The following is a 6,870-nucleotide window of genomic DNA, read 5'->3' on the forward strand; positions in this document are numbered from 1 at the left end:
TGCTAGCCTTAGAATAGAAAATGAAAATTTGATTGCTAAGGCTAAAGATTTTGATGTTTGCAATGTTACTATTTCCGATCTTAGAGATAAGAATGATATACTACATGCTAAGATTGTTGAACTTAATTCTTGCAAACCATCTACATCTACCATTGAGCATGTCACTATTTGTACTAGACGTAGAGATATTGATGTTGATGCTATTCATGATCACATGATTTTAATTAAGCAACAAAATGATCATATAGCTAAACTAGATGCTAAAATTGCCGAGCACAACTTAGAAAATGAAAAATTTAAATTTGCTCGTAGCATGCTTTATAATGGGAGACGCCCTGGCATTAAGGATGGCATTGGCTTCCAAAGGGGAGACAATGTCAAAATTAGTGCCCCTCCTAAAAGATTGTCAAATTTTGTTAAGGGCAAGGCTCCCATGCCTCAAGATAACGAGGGTTACATTTTATACCCTGCCGGTTATCCTGAGAGCAAACTTAGAAAAATTCATTCTAGGAAGTCTCACTCTGGCCCTAATCATGCTTTTATGTATAAGGGTGAGACATCTAGTTCTAGGCAACCAACCCGTGCTAAGTTGCCTAAGAAGAAAATTCCTATTGCATCAAATGATCATAATATCTCTTTTAAAACTTTTGATGCATCTTATGTTTTGACTAACAAATCCGGCAAGGTAGTTGCCAAATATGTTGGGGGCAAGCACAAGGGGTCAAAGACTTGTGTTTGGGTACCCAAAGTTCTTGTGTCTAATGCCAAAGGACCCAAAACCATTTGGGTACCTAAAGTCAAGAACTAAACTTGTTTTGTAGGTTTATGCATCCGGGGGCTCAAGTTGGATACTCGACAGCGGGTGCACAAACCACATGACAGGGGAGAAAAGGATGTTCTCCTCATATGAGAAAAACCAAGATCCCCAACGAGCTATCACATTCGGGGATGGAAATCAAGGTTTGGTCAAAGGTCTTGGTAAAATTGCTATATCTCCTGACCATTCTATTTCCAATGTTTTTCTCGTAGATTCTTTAGATTACAATTTGCTTTCCGTTTCACAATTATGTCAAATGGGCTACAACTATCTATTCACTGATGTAGGTGTCACTGTCTTTAGAAGAAGTGATGATTCAATAGCATTTAAGGGAGTGTTAGAGGGTCAGCTATACTTGGTAGATTTTGATAGAGCTGAACTCGACACGTGCTTAATTGCTAAGACTAACATGGGTTGGCTCTGGCACCGCCGACTAGCCCATGTTGGAATGAAGAATCTTCATAAGCTTCTAAAGGGAGAGCACATTTTAGGACTAACAAATGTTCATTTTGAGAAAGACAGGATTTGTAGCGCATGCCAAGCAGGGAAGCAAGTTGGCTCTCATCATCCACACAAGAACATCATGACGACCGACAGGCCACTGGAGCTCCTACACATGGATCTATTCGGCCCGATCGCTTACATAAGCATCGGCGGGAGTAAGTACTGTCTAGTTATTGTGGATGATTATTCTCGCTTCACTTGGGTATTCTTTTTACAGGAAAAATCTCAAACCCAAGAGACCTTAAAGGGATTCTTGAGACGGGCTCAAAATGAGTTCGGCTTAAGGATCAAGAAAATAAGAAGCGATAACGGGACGGAGTTCAAGAACTCTCAAATTGAAGGCTTTCTTGAGGAGGAGGGCATCAAGCATGAGTTCTCTTCTCCCTACACCCCACAACAAAATGGTGTAGTGGAGAGGAAGAATCGAACTCTATTGGACATGGCAAGGACCATGCTTGATGAGTACAAGACTTCGGATCGGTTTTGGGCCGAGGCGGTCAACACCGCTTGCTACGCCATCAACCGGTTATATCTTCACCGAATCCTCAAGAAGACATCATATGAACTCCTAACCGGTAAAAAGCCCAATATTTCATATTTTAGAGTCTTTGGTAGCAAATGCTTCATTCTTGTTAAAAGAGGTAGAAAATCTAAATTTGCTCCTAAGACTGTAGAAGGCTTTTTACTAGGATATGATTCAAACACAAGGGCATATAGAGTCTTTAACAAGTCCACTGGACAAGTTGAAGTTTCTTGTGACGTTGTGTTTGATGAGACTAACGGCTCTCAAGTAGAGCAAGTTGATCTTGATGAGATAGGTGAAGAACAGGCTCCATGCATAGCGCTAAGGAACATGTCCATTGGGGATGTGTGTCCTAAGGAATCCGAAGAGCCTCCACATGCACAAGATCAACCATCCTCCTCCACTCAAGCATCTCCACCAACTCAAAATGAGGATGAAGCTCAAGTTGATGAAGTAGAAGATCAAGCAAGTGAGCCACCTCAAGATGACGGCAATGATCAAGGGGGAGATACAAATGATCAAGACAAGGAGGATGAAGAGCAAAGGCCGCCACACCTAAGAGTCCACCAAGCAATTCAACGAGATCACCCCGTCGACACCATCCTCGGCGACATTCATAAGGGGGTAACCACTAGATCTCGTGTTGCACATTTTTGTGAACATTACTCTTTTGTTTCCTCTATTGAGCCACACAGGGTAGAGGAAGCACTTCAAGATTCGGATTGGGTGGTGGCGATGCAAGAAGAGCTCAATAACTTCACTAGGAATGAGGTATGGCATTTAGTTCCACGTCCTAACCAAAATGTTGTAGGAACCAAATGGGTCTTCCGCAACAAGCAAGATGAGCATGGTGTGGTGACAAGGAACAAAGCTCGACTTGTGGCCAAGGGTTACTCCCAAGTCGAAGGTTTGGATTTCGGTGAAACCTATGCACCTGTAGCTAGGCTTGAGTCAATTCGCATATTATTGGCCTATGCTACTTACCATGGCTTTAAGCTTTATCAAATGGACGTGAAAAGTGCCTTCCTCAATGGACCGATCAAGGAAGAGGTCTATGTTGAGCAACCTCCCGGCTTTGAAGATAGTGAGTACCCTAACCATGTCTATAGGCTCTCTAAGGCGCTTTATGGGCTCAAGCAAGCCCCAAGAGCGTGGTATGAATGCCTTAGAGATTTCCTTATTGCAAATGGCTTCAAAGTCGGCAAGGCCGATCCTACTTTGTTCACTAAAACTCTTGCAAATGATTTGTTTGTATGCCAAATTTATGTTGATGATATTATATTTGGGTCTACTAACGAATCTACATGTGAGGAATTTAGTAGGATCATGACACAAAAATTCGAGATGTCTATGATGGGGGAGTTGAAGTATTTTCTAGGATTCCAAGTAAAGCAACTCCAAGAGGGCACCTTCATTAGCCAAACGAAGTATACTCAAGACATTCTAAGCAAGTTTGGAATGAAGGATGCCAAGCCCATCAAGACACCCATGGGAACCAATGGGCATCTCGACCTCGACACGGGAGGTAAGTCCGTGGATCAAAAGGTATACCGGTCGATGATAGGTTCATTACTCTATTTATGTGCATCTCGACCGGATATTATGCTTTCCGTTTGCATGTGTGCAAGATTCCAATCCGACCCTAAGGAATCCCACCTTACGGCCGTAAAACGAATCTTGAGATATTTGGCTTATACTCCTAAGTTTGGGCTTTGGTACCCTCGGGGATCCACTTTTGATTTGATTGGTTATTCGGATGCCGATTGGGCGGGGTGTAAAATTAATAGGAAGAGCACATCGGGGACTTGCCAGTTCTTGGGGAGATCCTTGGTGTCTTGGGCTTCAAAGAAGCAAAATTCGGTCGCTCTTTCCACTGCCGAAGCCGAGTACATTGCCGCAGGTCATTGTTGCGCGCAATTGCTTTGGATGAGGCAAACCCTGCGGGACTACGGTTACAAATTAACCAAAGTCCCTTTGCTATGTGATAATGAGAGTGCAATCAAAATGGCCGACAATCCCGTCGAGCATAGCCGCACTAAGCACATAGCCATCCGGTATCATTTTCTTAGGGATCACCAACAAAAGGGGGATATCAAGATTTCTTACATTAACACTAAAGATCAATTAGCCGATATTTTTACCAAGCCTCTTGATGAACAAACTTTTACCAAACTTAGGCATGAGCTCAATATTCTTGATTCTCGCAACTTCTTTTGCTAGATTGTACACATAGCTCATTTATATACTTTTGATCATATATACTATGACTAATGGGTTTTCAAGTCTATTTCAAACCAAGTCATAGGTATATTGAAAGGGAATTGGAGTCTTCGGCGAAGACAAAGGCTTCCACTCCGTAACTTATCCTTCGCCGTCGCTCCAAGCTTCTCTCCATCTTTTGGGGGAGAGTTCAAAGCAAAAGGACTTCGTCTTTGGGGGAGAGAGTCAGCCCAAAGCAAAAGGACTTCGTCTTTGGTATACTCTTAACTCACTTATTTATGACCAAAGGGGAAGAAAAGCACTTCAAGGGCTCTAATGATTCCGTTTTTGGCGATTCATGCCAAAGGGGGAGAGAATATGAGCCCAAAGCAAAAGGACCGCACCACCACCCATTTCCAAAACTTAGTGTTTTCCAAGAGCATTTATCAAATGGTATCCTATTGTGTTCAAAAGGGGGAGAAAGTAGTATTTCAAAAAATGATATATCAAAACCCTCTTGAACACTAAGAGGAGGATCTCTTTTAGGGGGAGTTTTGTTTAGTCAAAGGAAAAGCATTTGAAACAGGGGGAGAAAATTTCAAATCTTGAAAATGCTTTGCAAAATCTTACTCATTTACCTTTGACTATTTGCAAAAGAAATTTGCAAAAACAAAACATGTGGTGCAAGCATGGTCCAAAATGTTCCATGCATATCTTGTAAGTATTTATATTGGCTAAATTCCAAGCAACCTTTGTACTTACATTATGCAAACTAGTTCAATTATGCATCTCTATACTTGCTTTGGTTTGTGTTGGCATCAATCACCAAAAAGGGGGAGATTGAAAGGGAATTAGGCTTACACCTAGTTCCTAAATAATTTTGGTGGTTGAATTGCCCAACACAAATATTTGGACTAACTAGTTTGCCCAAGTGTACAGATTATACAGATGTAAAAGGTTCACACTCAGCCAATAAAAAGATCAAGTTTTGGATTCAACAAAGGATCAAAGGGCAACCGAAGGCATCTCTGGTCTGGGGCACCAGACTGTCCGGTGTACACCGGACAGTGTCCGGTGCACCACCGGACATGTCCGGTGCACCAGAGGACTCCAACTCAAACTCGCCACCTTCGGGAATTTCCAGAGGCACTCGCGCTATAATTCACCGGACTGTCCGGTGTACACCGGACAGTGTCCGGTGCGCCAAGGAAGAGCGGCCTCAGGAACTCGCCAGCTTCGGGAAACGCCAACGGCTAGTCCGCTATAATTCACCGGACTGTCCGGTGTGCACCGGACTGTCCGGTGCGACTCCGGAGCAACGGCTATCTCCGCGCCAACGGCTCTCTGCGGCGCATTTAATGCGCGCTCTGCGCGCGCAGAAGTCAGGCGCGCCCATTCCGGCACACCGGACAAGGAACAGTAGATGTCCGGTGTGCACCGGACATCCAGGCGGGCCCACAAGTCAGAAGCTCCAACGGTCAGAATCCAACGGCAGTGATGACGTGGCGGGGGCACCGGACTGTCCGGTGTGCACCGGACTGTCCGGTGCGCCATCGAACAGACAGCCTCCCAACGGCCACTTTTGGTGGTTGGGGCTATAAATACCCCAACCACCCCACCATTCATTGCATCCAAGTTTTCCACTTCCCAACTACTACAAGAGCTCTAGCATTCAATTCTAGACACACCAAAGAGATCAAATCCTCTCCATATTCCACACAACGCCCTAGTGACTAGAGAGAGTGATTTGCTTGTGTTCTTTCGAGCTCTTGCGCTTGGATTGCTTTTCTTTCTTGATTCCTTCTTGTGATCAAACACTCACATTGTAATTGAGGCAAGAGGCACCAATTGTGTGGTGGCCCTTGCGGGAAGTTTGATTCCCAAGTGATTTGAGAAGAGAAGCTCACTCGGTCTGAGGGACCGTTTGAGAGAGGGAAGGGTTGAAAGAGACCCGGCCTTTGTGGCCTCCTCAACGGGGAGTAGGTTTGCGAGAACCGAACCTCGGTAAAACAAATCCGTGTGTCTCACTTCATTATTCGCTTGCGATTTGTTTTGCGCCCTCTCTCGCGGTCTCGTTTATATTTCTAACGCTAACCCGGCTTGTAGTTGTGTTTATATTTGTAAATTTCAGTTTCGCCCTATTCACCCCCCCTCTAGGCGACTTTCAACCGTCACTATTTACCGTTACTATTTACCGTCACTATTTACCGTTGCTATTTACCATTACTATTCACCGTTACTATTCATTGATCATCCGATCACCCCAAATTTCAACTACTCATCCGTCATGTTGTCCAGTCCACCTAAGACCAGCCAGACCCATATTCCAGTCATACGAACTCCGGTGACTGTGATTTTCATTCCAGTAGGGAACTTCCCATCTGGTCACTCATCCTAGGTTTCTCCAAGTTGAGCATGCTTAACTTTGAGATTCCTTCGAACCAGGCTTCCAAACTCCGATTCCAATAATTCTTGTTTCTAAATTCTTATCGAATTATTCCCTATCCAACCATGTCATCCCTTAAGCATGGTTCATGTTCCAGAAAAATCCCAAAATACTCTTGTCCCATATTCTGCCTATAACTCTCCTGTTCATACTAAGTCAGACGATTCATTCATCACTATTCTCACCCACAGTGAACTTCACTGTGCTACACCACATACACCCAGCTACCCTCTCCCTCTCCACACACACTCAACACCCTCAGCCAAGGCAAACGCCCACCCACTCAGTTACTCCGCTCTACCGGCTACACACATAGTGTCGCTTCACCTCCAGTCCACCCTCCTGGTAAGCACCTCCGCTCCACCACTAGTAGTATCTCAA

Source organism: Zea mays, chromosome 3 (assembly GCF_902167145.1).
Source record: "Zea mays cultivar B73 chromosome 3, Zm-B73-REFERENCE-NAM-5.0, whole genome shotgun sequence".
NCBI classification, from domain to species: domain Eukaryota; kingdom Viridiplantae; phylum Streptophyta; class Magnoliopsida; order Poales; family Poaceae; genus Zea; species Zea mays.